Source organism: Orcinus orca, chromosome 1 (assembly GCF_937001465.1).
Source record: "Orcinus orca chromosome 1, mOrcOrc1.1, whole genome shotgun sequence".
NCBI lineage: Eukaryota > Metazoa > Chordata > Mammalia > Artiodactyla > Delphinidae > Orcinus > Orcinus orca.
In genome coordinates, this window is record NC_064559.1 from 778,441 (window position 1) to 801,414 (window position 22,974).

The following is a 22,974-nucleotide window of genomic DNA, read 5'->3' on the forward strand; positions in this document are numbered from 1 at the left end:
AAAATCAGGATAATTCAGCGTTTAAAATCCCTACTTTGTTTGAATTTATAACTAGTATAAATACTTCTAAGATTATATACATTTAAATTTTTTCTGCAACAAGTTAGACAGGATCACAAATTCACATGATGCTCAAAAGAACACTCAGAAATATTTAATGAAAACCTTCATTCTAGTGATGAGGAAACTCTAGCTCAAATAAGAAGCAAAAAACCATACTCAAGCAAACAAATCTGTAAAAGAGTTATAATCAGAAATATCCAGTTGTCCTACCTCCTAATTTTGTGATCCATCTGCTTCACCATCAGTCAAAAAATCTGATTCTTCGAATAAAGAACTTTGGCTTGGCTTTATAGAGTAAGATTAAAAAAAAAGAAAAAACCAAACACTTAGGCAAAGGAACAAACAGCCAAAATTAAGTAAATCTGGGATTTTTTTTAAACCAGCGTTGTCTGCATTGTTATTTTGGGCTCAGAGCGATAGCTTGATGCCAAATTTAAATGGAAAGCATTATCTACTCCATATTTATAAATCTTTAGATTCCGCATGTGTCATGAAAAATGTAAGTAAATTTTATAATAGTAAGGTGTGTGGGATTAATTTGTATTCTATGTTGAAAAGCTCCACGGTAGGCAATTAATTCATGAAACACCAGCGATTGCTGCCTTAAGGGCTACATTGCTAGATAAAATTACAGACCTCAAATCTTATTATTACACTGGTATCTATTTTTTGTGTGGTCTAGGGAATATATCATCTTAAATTGAATATTTACCTAATCAGTAGGCTAAGGGTATCTTCTGGGTTCTGCCCCCTTCGACTCTAGAACACATTGTCTAGTTGTGAATATTAATATTCTGCTTATATAGTTAGATACTACTGCTTACTGTTTTCACTTCATGGCACACTTATTAAATGATACGTGTATGCTATACTAGAATAAACTAGAGGGGATCTAAATGGAGCTTGGTAAAAATTGTATAGCCTTTATATTAAACAATGATAAAGTAAAACAACTAATATAAATAAAAATTTAAAATAACAAGCCATAATAAAGTATAAAGTATTGGGGAAGATATCAAATACTTAATTTACATAATTTTCAAGTAATGCTTTTCAGGATTTTTAATGAGAAACTTGTAGTTGCTTCCACAAACATAAGTGTTTTTTGGTTTTTTTGTTTGTTTGTTTTGTTTCATTTACCAGATCTTACTCTTGAAGTTGTGACTGTAATTCTAATCAATGTTTTAATAACATCTCTCTATTTTTGATCATCACATTAGACAAGAAAATTTTAATCATTTTTACGATCATTCAAAATTTTTCAAGCCAGTGTTTTTAAAAGAATCTAGTTTCTTCTTTCTTTGGCACACAAAAACTCATTGCAGTATCATCTGATGATGTGTATGAGACTGATTTCGTTCCAAGTTGGTGGTTGCTTTTATAAGGTATGTCCCAATAATGATGGTAGAAGGCACAGACTGTGGTAGAGCCTTCACATCCACTAGGCGGTCATATCATCTTTACATGAAGACAGAGATGGGCGGGTAACCACCTAAACGCACACTGACAAGGTCTCCTGGGACTCCCGCCCCTGACCTGCTGTATCTTTGCTCTGGATCATTAGTTCTTGTAGCAATCCTAGCAATCTCTTGTTCACCATGAGCATTGGCATACTCGCCGCTGGCTGTTGCACAAGTTGATGCCCACTGGTTGAATGGCGAGAGAACTTTGATGCACCCATGGGTGTGGCATTTCTCACTGGGTCTGCCATCCGAGACCACTTTTGACCTTTTGTCTGACTCACTCTCTCGGGTAACCTTCCTGGGAGACCCTAGAGAGGCTATTTGTGGCTGAATGTGAATAGTTCCAGGGTTCTGGGTAACCCAGGCTGTACCAGGCAGCCCCAAGGGTTGAGGGGATCATTATCTCATGTCCCACTTACAAACATTAGATTCAGAACTGTATACCTAAGCAGACTGCTTGGTACCCTCTGATTCTGGTATGTGATTTAAAACAGCCTTGAAGAACTTTGAAAGTAATATAAAAAATGGCAAACTTCTCTATTTTACCCTTTCTTTACCTAGACTAAACGTGCAGCCTCACAGGAGCTGAGAACATATTTATTCTTTATCTTTTACTTAAGACACTCAGCAGGAAGGTAACACACTTTGAATGAAAAAGGACAATTCAAGTTAGGTTGGTGCTTTGCCTAAGCCAGAAAGGTTTAGGGAGCGAAATTGAGGATGAAGAACAAAAGAGACAAGCTTTTTTCTTTTCTTTTTTTTAACCTCTGACGGTTTGACTTAATTCTATTATTTGAATGATTTTGAATTGATTTGGACACACCCACATTTAAATATAAGTTCAAAAATGCATTCTAAAGTCAAATGGAAAGTAATTTGTGTGGTCTTGTTATGAAAATAATTGTTTTATTCTCTGTATACTCCAGTCTCTCCACTCATTTGTTCATACTTGTATTCATCTAGTTAAACATCGTTCATATATTCACAAAATATTTGTTACTGTGGATACTATACCTGGTATTGATCTAGGTGCCGAGCTGGAAAGGTGAAAAAGTCATTATCATTACCTTGGAGGGTCTCCCAGTCTTGAGGGGAGTCATAGAGGTTACCACATAATTATTGTACAGTTGGACAAGTATCATTATAGTCTTATGAACAGAATATCAGGAGAAAAATATTTTATTTAGTCTTATTATGTATTTGAGTATTCACCTGCCCAAGACAGAAATCTATCTAATAGAGTTTGTGCTTTTAAGGACATAATCCAACATGATATTTTTTATTTGCTGAGACCTTTTCTCCATGAAGTGAATTAGGAGCCCAGGCTTCTTCTATGTCCTGACTCTATTTCCTAGGGCCTCAAAGCCTTTGGAATGTAGTTGGAAGACAGAGGAGAAAAGGGTGTAGAGGCTCTGCTCTTAATCACTCCATCCCAGAAGTGACATTCATTACCTTTGCTCACATTCCATTGACAGGGTATACATGCAGGAGGTGCTGGGTCCTGCAGCCCCGGCAAGTTAACATCTAGCAAAAGTTTTACACAGAGGAAGGCTAGGAGCTCTTTGCTGAATTGCTCACATTCTCTGGACAAAAGTAAGGAAGTCTGTGGCTGTTTATCCCCTTCTCAAATATATGCTTCATTTTTTTCCATCTCTCTAACTCTAATCATGGGCAGCAATATTTCTTCAATATTTTATCCACTCACACTGTCCAGGGAGGTTTCTTCGGCACAACAAGCAAGGCACGCTGGGTTTATTTTTATAGCACATTTCCCACAGTCGTATCAGATAAATGCATTACATCTCACCAGGTGACTGCTGAATAATCTCACAACTGTGGCTTCCATGTGAAAGGCAGAGATGATTAGCTTCCAAGGTGTTTGTGGGCCAGAATTGCTCTGCTTCCCTTAACTAGGTAGGTTAGTACCTGTTCGAGTTCTTTGAGCTTTGTATACTGTTCCCTTGATTCACAGGAAGAAATCATAGACTTAATAGTCTGGTTGTGAGGATTAAATGAGATATTTTATATAAATTGCTAAGCATGGCTTTAGGCACATATAGAAAGCAATCCATAATTGAGGCTCTTGTCATTGCTAATTAAGGATAGGATATTAAGCGAAAATGGAAATGTCCTTTTTGTGGAGGAGGATGATATCCTGAAACATTTAAACGTATTATTTCCTGTAACTAATTTCTAATGAGATTTCAATGTGTGCTTGCTGTCTGATTCCCCAAGAGAATGGATTTTCTCCCTCACCTTATCACATAGATATTGCCTGAATAAGGTCCTAATACCTGTAACTGAATTCACTTTTAGGATTGCACTATCCTTTAAGAGGCAGCAAAATATATTAATAAAGAGTGTTAGTTCTAAACTCAGATTTCAAGTTCTAGCTGGGTTACTTATCAGCTGTGTGACCTTGATCAACCTGTTTCTGAATCTGTGAATGTTAGCCAGTGATATTCCTTTCTAGGGACATTATGCTGGGAATGAGATGATTTATATAAAACACTTAGCAGAGAAGATGGCATAGAGCAAGTACCTAATACATGTTACTTTAATCATGATGATTACACAGAATATTGGGATTGGGGTCAGATGACCTGAGTTTGTATCTGTGTTCTGTTGCTTTTAATCTTACTGAGCCTCGGTCTCCTCATCCATAAAATGGGGCTAATAATATTCTCTTCACACGGTTGTTATGGTGATTTTAACGTATGTGAAAATTCATAGAATCTTGCCTAGAACCTGTAAAATATTAAATACGTGTTAAAATTATTTTCTTTTATTTGCGGTATCTGTGGCCCTAGGCAAGTCGATCTGCCTCTCATATTGGTTATGCCTCCTACTTGGCCTGTTATAGTTAACATCAAAAAAAAAAAAAAAACAGGGTTTCCCTGGTGGCGCAGTGGTTGAGAGTCTGCCTGCCGATGCAGGGGACACGGGTTCGTGCCCCGGTCCGGGAAGATCCCACATGCCGTGGAGCGGCTGGGCCCGTGAGCCATGGCCGCTGAGCCTGTGCATCCGGAGCCTGTGCTCCACAACGGGAGAGGTCACGACAGTGAGAGGCCCGCGTACCGCAAAAAAAAAAAAAAAAAAAAAAAAAAAAAAAAAAACCAAGAAAACAAACCCTCAAGCAACTCTAAAAATAGTACTATATCTAACATTATTATTTAAGAAGAGGATGGCATTCTGTTCCTGAAGGATTTGGCCATTGGAATTGTGGAGGAAGACCATCTTGGGATTTGTGTGGTGACAATTTCTTAAATGCATGGTATAGCATGGGTTGCTTTCATCACACAGTAGGGAAATACTAATATCTATAATTTTATAATCCCTAACCCAGATTAACTTTAAAGCCATTAGTAAAGACGAATTCCATTTTGATATTTAGTACCCTGCTAGAGTATCTCTCACTACAGAAGTTTAAAATAAGCATAAAAATAAATCCAGAAACAGATAAAACTAGCCTGTGCTGCGGAACACCATATTCCCAGGCAGTCCAATCTGAGGTCCACAGTCAAAAAAGATTTTAATCTATGAACTATGTCTACAGTGGGTGTTGATGGGAAACAATGAGAAATTGACACCTTTTTACCCTCCCTCTGTCCTGAGGTGGTTTCTAATTCAGGTTCGATCATTACAGCATTATAGAGAAGCCCTGCTATGCTAATATTTTTCTTAGACTTTGAACAAACTCAGACACCATAAGATTGTTTTTTTTTAACAAGGAGGGAAACCTGAGAGCTTTCTGTGGTATCTCTCTTGTACTCCTCCTGTTCTCCTATGTGGATGCCCTTCTCTATCTTATATCACTTCCCCAGTTCAAGAATCCTTCAAGAGTAGCCTCAAAGCCCATCTCTTCTTTGCAAAGTTACTTGTTCCATATTGCTTACATAGATCTCTCTCTTCCAACCCCCTTGAAACACTGTTCTTATCTTTCAGTTGAGTGTTGAATCACAGAATTTCTATCATATTATTTAAGTATTATTTAAGTAGCACAGGGAGAGGCTAATCCTTGAAATCAGGAAATAATTATATCTTAAATTATAATTTACAGCTCCGTGGCAGTGAACACAGTGGCTAAATAAAGTTTAATTAAAATGGTATGCAATGAGGGCCATACAAAAATGCCGTTAAGAATAACATCGTTTGCATAAAACTGAATATCTAAAAACAGCTAGATAACTATTTAACTTTCCAATTGTATGTATAGATAAAGCACAAGGATTTGCCCCTTAGGATTTTATTTTCCATGGTAGGTCATTTCAGATGCTTTAAGTGACCCTACAGGCATCTTTTTAAGATTACCTTTGGACCCTGGTTTTTCATCTTGGGACTGCCGCCATGTACAATCCTAAAATGTTCCATAAAGGCTCAATCTTGCTTTTATTTCATAAGCCGTTTCCATTTAGTTAAAATTAAACTCTCAGCTACAGGACTATCTCCCAGGACTCAAAGCTTTCCCGTCTCAATTAAAGCATCTAACCTGCTAGCTTCCTGAGGGCAATGAGCTCAGAGTGAAGCTGAATGACAGTGAAACCCCAAAGTGACGTGACATCGCTTCATTCCAGAATGGGTGTTCCCTGACGGCTGCATCTAACATATGCACAAAATCTCCCTCTCGATTTGCACTTCCAACACCATTCCTAAAATGTAAGCATTGTTCTTTGGTGTCTCACAGGTAGCGTAAATTAAATGGGATAGTTTTTATATTGTGTTCCACCTCCATGTAGATTTTTCTTTACTGGTTTCTACATGTGTCTCAAGTTAAAGCACTGTTTCCTAACTATCTCACTCCCTCTCCTGTTTACCCTCCTGTCCCTCACTTGCATACCAGAGCACAGTAAGCAGACACCTTTCCTAGTATCCACCATTGATCCATCCCCTATTGCCCTGTCCTCATAGGACCTGATTTGATAGGAAAAGATGTTCATTCTCAGATATTTACCAGCATGAGTGAGACTACCAATGCTTCATCCTTTCATTCACTGTGTTAGGTTTGTAAGAGACACTTAATCTCTTTTGGCGCCCAGCTGGAAATCCATAGGGAGAGAAGGAGCAAACAGGTATGCTGCTAATTATAAAATAGGTTGTTATGATGGGACACAGAACAGGGAATGAGAGCTCACCTGGTTGGAAGAAGGTGATCAGGGGTTTGACTTTTTAATAACTTTATTGAGGTACAATTTACACACAATACATTGTTCATATTTAAAGTATACTAAATACTGTGAGTTTTAATATATGCATAGACCCACAAACCCAGCATCCCAATCAAAATACCAAATATGTTATAATTCCCAGTGTTTTCTTGTGCAGCTTTGCAATGCTTTCTTCTCTCTATGCTTTACTCACTATATATTAGTTTACATTTTCTAGAATTTTATAAAAATGGCATTATGCTTTTTTTTCTTGGTCTGGGTTATTTTACTCAGCATAATAATTTTGAGATTCATTCATGTCATTGAACATATCAATAGCTTACTCCATTTATTCATTTACTTATTTATGGATGAATAGTATTCCACTACAAGAATATACCACAGTTTAACTTTGCACTTCCTGATGGGCATTAGGGTTGTTTCCCGTCTTGTCTTTTATAACTAAATCTGTTAGGAATATTTGTCTACAAGTCTTTGTGTGGATGATATACTTTCATTTCCTCTTGGTAAAAATTTAGAAGTGGCCTTGCTGGGACATACTATCAGGACTTCTGACTGATGGAACAGCATAAGAGGTTGGAATACACACAGTAATGAATCTTTGAAGGAAGAGAGTTGGGGCACCTTTTGGTCCCTTCCCAGGAGATGAGTATATAGTTCAAAGGTACCTTAAATTTGCCAAGTTTTGAGTCTCAATTCTCGACCTTCTTTTTCAAATGTGGTCCTTTGTCAGTATTCCTTTGTTCAGTAAATTGTACCACCATCTGTGAAGTAAATAATGGCTGCACATAACTAATCAATAATCAGCCATTTTGTCCATATTTTCAAATGTGTTGGTATAAAGCTACCACGGTATTATTTTGTAATTAAAAAAAAATTCTCTCTGTTTTATAGCTAGTCCCATCACTATCATATTTGCCAAGTATTGCTTATTTTATTGGTCTTTCTAAAGGAAAAGCTTTTGGTTTTATTTGTCAAGTTTACTGCTTTTCTTCTCGATTTTTGACTTTTCTCTTGATTAATTTTGTCCTTCCACTCTTTGGGATTTACCTTGTTCTTTTTCTATGTCTACTGTCCATTTCCTGTAGCTTCAAGAGCCATTTTCAACAACTCAACGAGCTCTGCCGGCTGTGTCATGGCCACTTCGTCATATGCCATTAAAACTTAATCTCATACACTGGGTGAAGACTCAGCAATCTTATTTTGCTTTCACAATTGTTCTATGGCCTTGGATTCTTCTTCTTCTCCTAAATTAGCACTATCATCATGGAAAATTCTACTGGGCCTAGAATTCTAGTCTTGCCTTTCCTGCAGTTTCATAATAAAAGAAAAATTTCCACACTGTTTTTGATGTTGATCGAAAATTTAGCAACACTTCTTTGCACTATATTCAAATCCCAAAATATAAGCAAGCCTTCATGCACACAGGCTCATTGAAATGTCATAATTTCAAACTGTGTATGACATTGAACAATGACCTTTCCAAATACTCCACACTCTTCCTAGGTGTTCAGACTTTTTCATTCCTACAACATCTTTTACACATGGTCGATTTGTGTCATAAGTTCTTCCTCACTCCCACTTCTGAGTATATATCCAAAGGAAACTTATCATTATTTGAAGATATCTGTACTCCCATGTTCATTGTAGCATTATTCACAAGAGCCAGAGTATGGAAACAACCTAAGTGTCCATAGTAGATTAATGGATAAAGGAAATATGGTATATATATACAATGGAATATTATTCAACCTTAAAAAAGAAGAAAATCCTATCATTTAAGTCAACATGGATAAAACTGGAGGACACTATGCTAAGTGAAATAAGACAAAGACAAATAGTGCATGATGTCACTTATAATGTGGACTCTAAAAAAATAATGAAATAAATCAAGTCTTCCCTCCCTGTACATTTTCCTCAGCAGAATCTAGCAGCCTCTACTATGAGTCTTATCTTTTTTTTTTTATTGTTTGTACCAGATCACAACCCCAGGGAACCTATGTATTTACCAATGTATATCTAGATTATAGTTTACCATTGTTCTTTTTCTTTGCAATTCATTCCATCCACTTCTGGCATCAGAACCTCATTTTTCCTTTGGAGAAGTCCTTGTGATTCAGGTAGGCTGTGTGTCTCCTCCCTAGGCTGTGTGACTTGGGGCTGGCTAGACACATTGTTTTATATATACTCTATATGTCTTAAGTACTTATTTCTCTGTTTTCCATCATTTTCCCTCCAAATTTTAGTGTAGTTATTTTTAATTGACATTTGTAATCCTTTTTTTTGTTTGACTAAGGTACTGTTCAACCGATCTTCTGAGTGCTTAATTTAAGCATTTTTAATTCTAGAAGTTTCTTTTGGTTGCATTTCACAGATAATTTTTGCTTAAATTGTACATGTTGTCCTTTTTTTAATACATTAATCATAATTTTAAATAATAGTTTCATTGAGATATAATTTACTTTCCATATTATTTAACGTGTACAATTTAATGTGTTATGCATCTACCACCACAATCAATTTTAGAACTTTCATCCACCCCCCAAAAGAAAAAGAATCTATTATAGGTCACTCACTCCCCCATTTCTCCAAACCCTAGGCAGCCACTAATATACTTTGTCTCTACAGATTTGTCTAGACTGGACATTGCATACAAATGGAATCATACAATTACTTAGCATGTTTTCAAGGTTCATCCATGTTGTAGCATGCATCAGTACTTGATTTCCTTTTATGGCTGAATAATATTCCATGGTGTAGATATTACTAGGTTTCATTTATCCATTCACAGTAAATGGCCATTTGGGGTATTTCCACTTTGGGGCTCTTATGAATAATGCTGCTGTGGTTGGATTTACGTGCAAGTTTTGTATGCAGGTCTAGATTTGTTTTTTAAATTGACAGACTATTTCGGAGCAGTTTGTGGTTTACAGAAAAATTAAGTAGAAAGGACAGAATTCTCATACCTCCTTACCTCTCTACCCAGTTTCCCCTATTATTAACATCTTACATTAACGTAATACATTTGTTATAGTTAATGAACCAATATTGATACATTATTACTAACTAATGTCCATGGTTTACTTTAGACTTCACTCTTTGTTTTGTACATTATATGATTTTTGACAAATGTGCAATAACCTGTATCCACCATTACAGAACCATACACAGGAGTTTCTCTGCCTTTAAAATTCCGGGCTTCACCCATCCTTTTCTCCCTCCCCACAACCTCTGGCAACCACTGATCTTTTGACTGTCTCCACACTTCTGCCTTTTCCTAAATTTCATATAGCTGCAATCATATAATATGCATGTAGCCTTTGCAGATTGGCTTTTTTTCACTTAGCAATATGCATTTAAGCTTCTTCCATGTCTTTTCATGGCTACATAGCCTTTTCTCTTTATTGCTGAATGCTATTCCTTTGTACCGATATACCATAGTTTGTTTATCCATTCACCTATTGAAAAACATCCTGGTTGATTTCAAGTTTCGGCAATTATGAAAGAAAATGTTATAAACATCCATGTGCAGGTTTTTATGTGGATGTAACTTTTCAGTTCCAATGGGTAAATACCAAATAGCATGATTACTAGATCACTGTATGGTAAAAGTATGTTTAGTTTTGTAAGAAACTGCCAAGTATCCTCCTAGTAACAAATGAGAATCCCAGTTGTTCTGCATCATCAACAACTTTGGTATTTCAGTATTTGGATTTTAGACATTTGAATAGGTGTGTAGTGGTATCTCATTGTTCTAATTTAAAATTCCCTGATTACATGGAAGTGTAGCATCTTTTCATACGCTTATTTGCCGTGTGTCTATTTTCTTTGTTTAATCATAGTTGTTTTTTAACCAAAGCCTACTAACTCTTGTCCTCCTGTGTCTATTTATATTGTCCTTTTTCCTTCTTTTTTTTTTTGAGCTTTTGATCATTTAGTCTTTTTCCTGGTATGTCCAATTATTTTTATTTTAAAATTGGGCTTAACTTATTTTAGGAAACTATAAAGATATCCACATTCAGGATGTTGTTATCGTTCCCTTGAAAAGATTTCCTTTTGCCCATGGCAGACAGTTACTATAGGGACTGGAAACCTTAGTCCATTCTCAGTTTGAGCTCATTCAAAGCCGTTTTTCACTCTGTGTGAAGGTTGCTCTCTTTCTGTCTTGACCTTCCTCTACGGGTGTTGCCCTTTGGGATTACCATGTGAACGTTTAGATTCTCCCTATTCCCAACTACCCTTGTATTTGTTAGGCTTTAAATGTAATGGTTCCCCCAGCCCTGTGAGACTAAGGATACGTGTAGCTTGTCATTCCATTAGTTGTTGCCTTTAGCTTGAGCTCTTGCCGTTTGGCTTCTGTGGTTAGAGTCTTCTGAACTCCTTGGCTTTTCAGCTCCTAGGCTGTATGAGTTGAATCAGCAAATGCCGCAAGGAGAAAAGCTGCACCAAATGTCAAGCTTGCGTCTGTGTTTCCCTTCTCGCCAGAACTTGGCCCACATGTCTCAGTGTCTCTCTAACATTCGGATGCTGGCGAAGAGATGTTTTCTTACTTTATCCGGGTTTTCTAAAATTTCTTTAGACTTCACCTGATCTTATGTTATTATTGAAGTATCATCTCATTTATCCCTAGGAAGAAAATTTACAATTTTATGTTTTATTATTTTATTTTCTATATTACCTCAGTTTCTGTAGAGACCTTTTACCTGATTCTTCAGTCTAGTTCCTGTGTTACCAGTAAGATGGAAATAGGTGGGGGCTAAGAATATTGGGGGGAAAATCACTGATGAATGATATGTCTCGCTCTTTTTGTTTTTCCTCTCCTTATTTACTCTGGCAGCCTACATTTGCCCTTCTTGATTTAACCCAGTTGCCCAAATAAGCAACCCACTCTGGCAGAGACCTGACTTTACTCTCATAAATGTCTGCATGTTAGGATTAGCTAGATGATGAACACCATGCCAAAGTTCTTTGTGTGACCAGTCAGAACGGCCATCATTAAAAAATCTACAAACACTAAATGCTGGAGAGGGTGTGGAGAAAAGGGAACCCTCTTGCACTGTTGGTGGGAATGTACATTGATACAGCCACTATGGAGTACAGTATGGAGGTTCCCTAAAAAACTAAAAATAAAACTACCGTATGATCCAGCAATCCCACTACTGGGCATATACCCTAAAAAAACCATAATTCAAAAAGAGACATGTACCACCATGTTCATTGCAGCACTATTTACAATCGCCAGGACATGGAAGCAACCTAAGTGTCCATCGACAGATTAATGATAAAGAAGATGTGGCACATATATACAATGGAATATTACTCAGCCATAAAAAGAAATGAAATTGAGTTATTTGCAGTGAGGTGGATGGACCTGGAGACTGTCATACAGAGTGAAGTAAGTCAGAAAGAGAAAAACAAATACCGTATGCTAACACAGATACATGGAATCTAAAAAAAAAATTTGTTCTGAAGAACCTAGGGGCAGGACAGGAATAAAGACGTAGAGAATGGACTTGAGGACACGGGGTGGGGAAGGGTAAGCTGGGATGAAGTGACAGAGTGGCTTGGACATATATACACTACCAAGTGTAAAATAGATACTAGTGGGAAGCAGCCACATAGCACAGGGAGATCAGCTCCGTGCTCTGTGACCACCTAGAGGGGTGGGATAGGGAGGGTGGGAGGGAGGGAGATGCAAGAGGGAAGAGATATGGGGATATATGTATACGTATAGCTGATTCACTTTGTTATAAGCAAAAGTTAACACACCATTGTAAAGCAATTATACTCCAATAAAGATGTTAAAAAAGCCAAAAAGTTAGAGAGTAAAAAATTCAAAAGAATTGCCCACACTCCTCCAACAGACTCTCTAACATTTAGCAGAACAGAATTCACACTGAATCTGGTTTATGAGTAAAAGACAAGTCAAGTTTAAAGTGGATCACAGATGACAACATTTCTTTTCCATGTGCCTGCTTTGGAGCCATATTTCTGCTGACCGCTGCAAACCTTCCTCTTGAGTATTCTGTGATATATTAGAACCAGGAATAAGGGATGTTAGTGCTGGAAGGGTCAGCCAGTGGTCTGCGATTTAATTCACATATCCTTTCTGCACCAGGCTCTTTAAGATCATTGAGTTAGCCTAAGAATTTTGAAGCTGTAGAATTCAAGACAGTACATTACAATATGCCAATATTACTATTCTCCTGCTCTGACATTCTCCACTGATGGACAGATGAAGGAGAAGGAAGGGAAGTCACCAGTAACTGAGAGCAAATAAAACTGGAATATTATAATTCAGTATCATTTGAGTGACTGAATTGGCTGGCAGAGTGTTCTCCAGTTAAAGGTGAGGAAAGATTAATTGTGCACATGACACCATTACTGTATTTATACAAGTCTACTGGGACAGTTGTTTGCCTTGAATTGTTTTCTTCATTCATTTCAGTCAGACAGTTGTGTTGACTGATTTTCCTTTTTGATGTATGAAATGACTGACTGAATTTACCATTTAATTTCCACTTAATGCACTGTAAAAACAATACATTAGTCAAATTGGATTGGCAGGTATGAAAATGTTTACCCCAGAACTAGACAGAAATATAATATTTCCTTCTACAGAAATGTAAGTCATATGTCCTGGATTTGGGGGAAATGTTCCAATTTTAACTATTTTGCCACGTTTCAAAAATGTAGGGTCACTGATCCCATAGTAAAAATAAGAAGATCTGTGAAGTCCAGAAAAACATAGTTTTATGTGACACTGACAATCACATAACACAAAAGAAAAAACTATTACGAGATAAATTTTACTGAGTTTCATACTTATCAAAACAAGTTTCACACTTGTTTCTATGTTAAACTTTTGAGTCTTATTCTAGAAGTTCTTTAGGAACAAACACTTCAAATATATTCATAGAAAACCCTCTTTATTTATAATTCCATTCTTCCAATATTTATAGTTACTACAACAGGCCATTTCTCCATGTCCCATCCCATGATTCTCTGCTCCTACTGAACATTTGGAAATTGGTGGCATGAGCAGGAAAGTGAAGCAGTTTTTGAGATTACTGAATAATGCTGATTTTATAAAGACTGCTTTCTTCCATAGTTGACAAACTTATGATGGTACCGATGGTTGGATACTACTCTTAGAGATGAAAAAGGTCTTAAGGAATCTTCCGTATTCCATTCACCAATCTGTGTTCTTGTTCAAAGCAAAATTAATTCCTTTCAAAATTAACATATTAGCTTAATAATAATTTTTAATCTTAAAATAACCTATCTGTGAGAATGGGAATTTTTGGTAGGAAAAAGTGACAGAAGATGGGACAAAAAGAGAATTCATAGAAAGACAAAACAGAATTTTTTAAATGGTGGGTACGAACTTCTGTTTCCAACTCTATCAGTTTACCTTAGGAAAACATACTAGAAAGGCCAGATAAATCATAAGCAACATTTGACTGTGAGCGTTAGAAAGCTACTGAGGTAGCCATGACCTAGAAAAGTAAAATAGAGAAAGAAACTCACTGAAGTGAGAACAATATTCTGCACATGCGTTTCTAGCCCAGTCACTTAGAAACTACTGATGAAGAGCAAAAGTCTGAGAAACCAAATGTGACTCCTAAGAGGTAGAAAAGCCAGTAGATCTTAGGACAATGTCATAGGACTAAGGAAACCAGAGTTGGAATTGAGAAATATCAAGGCAGCTAGAATTTTAAGGACCAAAATCACAGAGAGAGTAAAGATTCAGAGAATTGAGCTGGATTCAGCAACAGTGTTCCCTTGCAGTATTTTCCATGTATAATAGGTAGACAAGACAAGATGCTAAGAAGTCAAACAAAAGCTAACTGAAGTCAAAGCATAGACTTAGTTGGCTGATGATGCTGAAGAGACAAAATTGGGGTTCAGAACCTATGAAAGATTTGTGGCCCAATGGAAAACTAATGATATGAATTAGGACATTGGAAGTCTCTACGTGTGTGTGTGTGTGTGTGTGTGTGTGTGTGTGTGTGTGTCTGTGAGTTAGGAAGGTTGATGCAACATCTACACTGAACCTTATAAAGAAGGAAAATGAGTATGAAGTTGGTTCAGTGACTGAGGTGATCTTCCTCTCTCCTCCCTACCTAAGAATAGAAAATTCTCTCCTCAAGAAAATACAGTTGACCCTGGAACAATGTAGGGGTTAGAGATGCTGACTCCCTGTGCAGTCAAAAATCTACATATAACTTTATGGTCGGCCCTTCTTTTCTGTGGTTCTGAATCTGAGGTTTCAACCAACAACAGATCATGTAGTACTGTATTACTTATTGAAAAAAAAATCCATGGATAAGTGGATCTGTGCAGTTCAAACCCAGGTTGTTCAAAGGGCAACTGTAATGTCATTCAGATTCTCTACAACTTGTCATATCCCAAGTCTGGTATTCACTGAAGAATTACCAAGAAAAGGAGAATTAGAATAAAAAACAAAACAGAATCAGAGTCATAGATGACCTAAACATTAAAGTTCATACATATTTTGGTAAATATTATCAAGTTCAAGAAAATAGATGACAAGGTGAAGAAATTAACTTGACAACTAGAAACTATAAACTGATTGAAGTTGAACTGATAGAATTAAAAATTATATGAAATTTAAAACTCGGTAGTGGATTGGACACAGGTAAAGAGAGGGAAGTGAACTGGAAGATAGAGTAGTAACAATATTAAGACTAAAGCACGGGAAACAAAAAGAATAAAAAGTACACAAAAGCGCATTTGAGACATATGGGCCACAGTAAACATTTTTATCATATGTGTAAACTGGAATCCAAAGAAAAAAGGAGCGAGAGATTGGGATGAAAACAATATTTCAGAAATATTAACAGCTGAGAGTTCTCTAAAACTAAAAAGAATATATGGAGCCATAAATTCAATAAGCACTAAAAAAATGCAACAAATACAAAGAAAACCACACCTAAGATCACCACAGTACAATTCATGAATAGCAAAGAAAAACATGACATCTTAAAAGCAGCCGAAAAAGAGAGAGATTACTTTCAATGGAACAATAGGATTAAGATTACAGCTTACTTCTCAGCGAAACTGACTGGATACTAGAAAATAATGGAATAACATTTTTAAGTGCTAAAGAAAAGAACTGCCCATTGGGAATTCTAGAGGCAGAGAAAATGTTGTTTGGAAGGAAAGATGAAATAAGGAAATTTGCAGACAAACAAAATTCAGAAAATATTTTCTCATCAGAACTGACTGAATTAAATTATAAAGGGAGACCTGCAGGCAGAAGGAAGATTATCACATGAAAATAAGGACTTTATAAAGAATTATGTATATCAGAAAGGATAAATAAGTGGATAAACCTAAATAAAATCTAACAACACAGAAGGGTAATAATAAAATATATCAAAAATTAGAAGGCATTAAAACAAATGGAAGAGGAAAAAGTAGTAAAAGAAATTTAAGATCTCAGCATTGCTTGAGAAGCAGTAAAAGACCTAATAAGTCATGGTACATGTGTAACTGCTACTTATGTAAAAATAACAAGCTAATACAAGGGAAAATGGAATTTGAAGAAATCTCAAAGGAAGAAAGAAGAGCAAAAGGAACATAACAAGGTGGGACAAATAGTAAACAAGGAGTAACCGGTCTATAAGAAAATACATTAACTGTAAATACTCAAATTAAAGGACAAGGATTATTGAAACAAACAAAAAACCTAATTCTATGCCACCTACAAGAGACAAGAGTCAGATTGAAAATGAAAGGATTCAAAAATTATGTCATAACAACAATAAGTAAAATTGAAGAAGATTTTTTAATGTTAACGTAGATTTGAAAGCAAAAAGTATCACTGGTGATAAGGCAGGATAATAAAACCCACTGTTACTTTACAAGGAATACATTATAAACCTAAACTTCAATGCAATATATGAAGGGAAATTCCAAAAATCTAAGTAGAAATAGAAAAATCTAAATTACCTAGATCAGTAACATAGAACCACAACAACAAATCAGCAGATTATAGAAGATCTGAATACCATCATTAAAAACTTTGGCCTAAATTTACATAAAACACTGCACCAACAATGATGGAATATATATATTACGCAGAAATTTTTAGGTGCACATGGCACATTTATAAAATTGACTATATTCTGGTTATAAAACAAGACTCCGAATAAGCAAGAAATGTAAAACTATATAACCAATATTTTACCAAATACTTGGATATTAAAAACATACTTCTGATCATTATGTAGGTCAAAGATAAAGTTGCAATGGGAATTAGAATTTTATTAATTCAATGATAATGAAAATATGCCATAACAAAACCTGTGGGTTGCAAATAAAGCTGTGGTCACAGAGAAGTTTATGTATTCCAATTATACTCTCTAAATGTAAAACAGAAAGGAATAAAGCAACTAGAAGATAAGCTGTCACCCTGAGGTAGGCAACTCCTGAACTGTACCTGGTGGGGAAGGCAGGGCAGAACTTCAGGAGGCCAGCTGAGAGCACGGTGAACACCATGTCAGGAGCAGTCTCCAAGAAAGAGAATTTAATGTACAAAGGGATGACTAAAATATATTTAAGAGCTAGCACCCTGACCCCTCTTAAGGATGACTTACGTTGCTGGGGAAAAAATAAGAAGTGCTCGATGTAGAAGGTGAATAGCTTTATAATTCTCAGGAGAATCTTGGTACCAGGACCACACAATGAAGAACTTGGAGTCCCCATGGCTAATCCAGTAGAGAGAAAAGGAGAAACAGAGATGCGAGAGAAAATAAATGGAACTCTTGGTGCAATTTGGTGCTGCTGCAGGCCCAAGTCCAGGTATGTGCTCTCTATCTCCACATCTTAAATAAAAGCCACCGTGTTCCTCAGTCTTTCAGGTACTTAGAATTTCTCTTTAGAACCTGAAAATGGGGTCAGCTTTCCTGTCTGTATTGCTACAGTACAAAATAGAGGCAGGATGTTTGAAATAGTTCTCCATCTGGCAGAGGAGGCCTTGAAGCTGTGAGCCACTCACTGCAAACCAGCAGGACATGAAGGATTCTTGATCAGATCTGAAGCTACTGGGAGGCTTTTGAGGAGTTAAATCCCATAGTAAATACTGTACCTTCAATAGCCCCTTCTCCCTCTCTGTCCAGTCTTTCTCCACTCCCGTGGGGGCCCAAAGGGGTTAAATGAGCACTCTTTGACTTGTACTTGGTGGTCCCAGAACTTGACGTGGGCTTGGAGACTTCCATGAAATGTCTGCCTTCCATCTACTGGCTTGGGTTTCTTGGTCTCTCTGCTCCAGGCTAATCCCTTCAACCTGCTTTTTCCATTTCTGCCAGTAATCCCCCTCTCCAGACCTTCCTAATGCTCTTCTGGGGCGGGAGGAGACTTACTGAGGGCAATGTTTATTTCTAGAGGGAGAGGTGGCCACATGACTTCACAGTGGTCGTCCCGTTGATTATTCAGTTTCTGTCTAGATTAGTCGTGGGTGTTTGTGCACCCCAGCCTCACCCCCAGGAGGCTTTAGAACACTGTCCTTATCTCAGCCCTGAGCCTCTCTCTAGCCTCCTTCCCTCTCTCTCCTTACCCATCTTTACCCACAGACTCGCAGGCTTTCTGCACCTCTGAGGAAGATAAGCACTTCACAGAACCTCTGCTACAGAACCAAACATATTGAAATGATTCTTTACGAAGATACGGAAACAACAGAAAATGAATACATGATGATTGTTTCTCCTGAGGGTTCAGTTACCTAGGGGGCCTTTAGCAAACTTTGATTGATAAATCCTTTCCTTCCTTGGCAATAGTTGATCACACTGTGAGGAAAACAAGTTAGAGAATGGAAAAATAATATTTGGATTTCAACGAAATAATAAAGATGCAGGGACTATCTTTGACTTTTGCAAGGTGAGAAGGGAGTTTACATTTTGATTATTTGATGGCAGGAATCCCTTTTAAAACAGGGCCAGTCTGCATGATGCATTTAAAAATCAACCTTTTCAAATATAGCCATAACCCCCACAAGATTTCTTGATTTCTCTGGGTCAGATAAACCATCACATTTCACAGTGGTGCCCTGTATATGAAAGTGATAAACATAACCTGGAAGCACGGCAGTGGCTAAAACTATGGAGCTGGCAGCCATTCGCTGAAGTGATTTTTTGCTTTTAATTCATTGCATAAAATGCTAATGTCCAAATTCAGGCAGGTAGATCTTACCAACCATCAAGAGCTTCAACCCGGCTAACAATTAAGTATGCACTTTCAAACCTTACTTTGACTGCTCCAGAAATTTACTGGGTTTCTTTAATGCCTCTGTACTATTTCCTTTGTGTCATTTTGTTTTTCTTTAAACACATAGCTGTGTGATCTTGGGGAAGTTGTATTATTTCCTTGAGACTTGGTTGCCTTCTCTGTGAATATCTGGGTATAATTTTAGTATTGCTCAATAGAATTTTTGGTGATAATGAAAATATTCTATATCTGTACCATGCATTGCAGAATTCAGTAGCTACATGGAGCTAATAAACATCTTTGAAATATGGCAAATGCAACTGAGGAACTGATATTTTAATCTTATTTTTAAATTTGTTTAAATATAAATAATGCCATGTGGCTAGCATCTGTTGACAGTACAGATGTACATAATATTTTAAGGACACTCTCCACTCAAAAACTCTACCATTCATTAACTCAACCTAAATATTTTTGCCCTCTGACAAACAGGAAATAATTTATGCTTCCCTTGAAATTATCTCTCAAGACCTTTGTCAGTTTGGGGACATTATATTCTTAAAATTGACTTTGCTTTATGAAACTTTAATAATGTTGGAGTTTCCTGCCCTTGGTACCACCTTTGTGATGATGGGAAATATTGTGGATGATCAAGGACCATTTCAAGAGATCACGGAGAGAAACCTCCTTCTGGGTTTAATTTCATTATGAGGATGTCAAAATGCTAAATTACTTAAAATAAAACCCGTACCGTTTTTATGCTAAGTTATATTCTACATGTAGCTGGAAAAATGTTAAAAAGATTTTTAAAGAACTGCACATCTATTTTTGAAGCTGATTTGGCTGTTCAAGGCTTGCTAGCACTTTATCCATCTCAGTACTATTTCACTTAGTAAACAAATGCAGTTGCCATAATTGCTGCATATGTGTCTGTGTTCCCTTCTTGTTTATATGTTTTTGAAGTGAGAAACAATATTTATATCACAGCGCCTATGTAAAGCACAATATCCATTGCTAATTCAGATTGTGTTTTAAGATATGAGACAAAATTTAAGACTTTTACTGTAGTCATAAACATTTAGCAAACCAACCAGAAAATAAAAGCTAATTTTCAGTTGGTTGGCCAAGAACAGAAAAGCGAAGAATACCTAGTGCAAAACCATATCTCTAATAACTACTGTTGGATTTAGAGCACACACATGCTAAACTTATTTTAAAATATCTTCTTATCAAAGATTTGAGGTTGGACCTGAAAAGATATCAGAAGTGAAAATAGTCATGTGGTCTGACCAGCGTGGATCACACAAAGTAAGTGTATACTATATATAAAGTAGATAAATTACGAGGTCCTACTGTATAGCACAGGCAACTATATTCAATACCTTGTAATAACCTATAATGGAAAAGGATCTGAAAAATATATATATATCTGAATCACTTGGCTGTACACCTGAAACACAACATTGTCAATCAACTAGACTTCAAGTAAAACAAAACAAAACAAAAAAGTAAGTGTAAAGGGAAGTATAGTTTTATAAATTCACCTCTGATATCCAATGGACCAACTGAAAGACAACAGAAACTACAACTTTGTAGGAGACAGGACATGGCCAGCAAACTAGGCCATTACCCTCGGTAACGGTCATACCTGCCAAGAAATATACAGACTAGCCTGCATTCATGAATACATAGGAATTCTTCATTTATCTGGCATTATTAGGCAATGAGGTATTGTATGTTAGGAGAAGTTTTTTTTAAATGACAAATTTAAGAGGAGTTATTTTAACCTTCACTCGGTAATTTTTTTCTAAAATTAAGAAATGTATCTACTGGTGTATCTAATGTTTCCTTGATAACTCGGGGTCATCAGTTCCATCAACGTTTGCATGAATAATGTGAATGGAAACAAGACAGGCATGCTTACTGAAACTGAAAATGACACGGCACTGGCTGGAGTAACTAATGAGAGAGCAAGAAAAAAAACAAAAATGAAAACAAACTGTGATCAAGAAACAATCAGTCAAGTTCTGACTTTCTGTACTTAGTTTCAAAACGAAATACCACAAATCCCAGCGAGAGACTCCAGCATCATTAGCTGTCTTTCTCCTTTGTTCCACCTTCCTTTCCTTTTCCTTCTATCCTAGATTGTTCCAGGAAGTGTTTATAGCTCCTTGCAAGACAAATTCTAATACTTGCTTTCTCTCACACAAACTTCACAATATGTCCATGTGATAAATGGTGTGGAGGTAAAAGACAATTCATCACAGGGACATCTCCTATGAAAATAAAATTAGAGACTAGCTTCTAAACATGCAGAGAGAAGGGCGTGGTGTCAGGCACTAATTTCCTTGCGATTTCCTCTCCATTTCTAATAGACGTTCTTATTTACCAAGATCCCTTTTCATTGGTGTCCCATTCCAGACTGCTCTACTCCACCCATCCTCATCCTGTAAAATACATTCACACTCTTTTGTGACCCTACTTATTTGCCCATTAAATAATCAATCATAGAACTGTTGGAATTAAATATAGAGTGAAATTAAAATACTGGAGTCACTTGGAGGCTTTAGCAGCTCCACCAGAAAATACTGGGCATGGATTTAAAAGAGGCTGCGTGGGACTTGCTCTTGTCCAAGTTCTTTCTCAAGAAGTATCTGAAATAAGCCTAAATTCAGAGTTAATCAGACTGGCCTGCTTTCTCAGGTGGACTGGAACTCATTGCTCTTTCCCCTCAACTCCCTGATGTCAGTGGCACTTTCCGGAGGTGAGGTGGACTTCTCTGCCTACTGCAGAAGCTCAGTTTCCCCCCAGGCCCACTCCCTGTCTGAATCCCACACTGGAGGCCCAATGCCAGCCTTCCCAGAACATTCGTGGTCTCCTTTCAGTTTTTGACCTGCTCAGATTGAGTCCCTGTAGACTCTTCCTTAGCTTGAAACCTGATCTTCCACACCTTTCCCTGACCTCGATGGTTACCTTCCTACTTTAGGCCTCAGGTGCTTTAGCTACAAAATGATATAGTTGCCCTTAATTCTAAAGTCTTATTTCTAAAGCTCTACAATGTGATGGCTCCTTGAAAATGTTTCTCTTTGCTGGTTTTAATTTTGTAGAGAATTAAAACCCCAGCTACTCTAAAAGACAGTAAGTTACATTGGATAAGGAAAGTGTGCTTTTGTATTTAGATTAACAGGGATGGAAGACGACTTAGTATGTTTTAAGATACTCATGATCCATTCTCGTGAGAGTTGGGGGAAGAAGGGGAAGAGAGTTAATAAAATACCAAACGATTGTGACAAATTAAGTTCACCAAGATGTAGTTGATTAGTTACTACTTGAATAAGCCACACAAATCCAATTCAAGTTGTTCTTTATTTTTCTAAGAAGGATCCCAGTGAACTGAGTCCCATGTTCAGTGACTCCACGTTCAATGGCTTAGTCTTTAAAAACTGTTATGTTGCTGGAAGAAGAAATATTGCCCATCAGTCCTAATTGATGTTTAGCTATCACGCACATTTGAAATAAATTTATTACTTTGCCTGATCTCAGTGTAATGCATTCCAAAGTGGCAAAGAGCACACGAAAAGTTATGGAGTCTCCATCTTCTACACTAAAGTGTGCAATAAATTACATATTATTTGGCCGTGAAATTCACAAGCCATAGAAACCACGCCATTAGCAATGTATACAGTGGTAATCAGCAGGTAATGAGAATGATATAAAACCAAACAGACTGTGTATGTTGGCACTGCTGCCAATTAAGCAATTATTAAATGCATTCATATGCATCTACGCTAGGTAAGCTCTTTGAGGGCAAGTGCTATGAATTCTACATACCTGTCAGGATATTATATATAGACCAGTTTCTATGGCCTTTATTCAAAGACGCTGAGAAAGGGTTACTCTGGGTAAATTCAGACCTTTTCTCAATATAGAATTTGGTCAACATGCATTCTGAACAGCAAAATTTCACAGTGCTTTCAATTTTCCTACACTAACTGCCACCTCAGCAAATGCAGGATTAAGTATAATGGATTATAAGAATTTAGAAAGGAAAG

General features: G+C 36.8%; 1 protein-coding gene across 1 annotated transcript in view; it reads left to right on the top strand.

Annotated features, from left to right (window-relative positions):
• The window catches only part of LOC125965699 (uncharacterized), a 147,702-nt gene that overhangs the window by 93,685 nt on the left and 31,043 nt on the right, over positions 1 to 22,974 (top strand). The gene's annotated exons all lie outside the window — the stretch shown is intronic.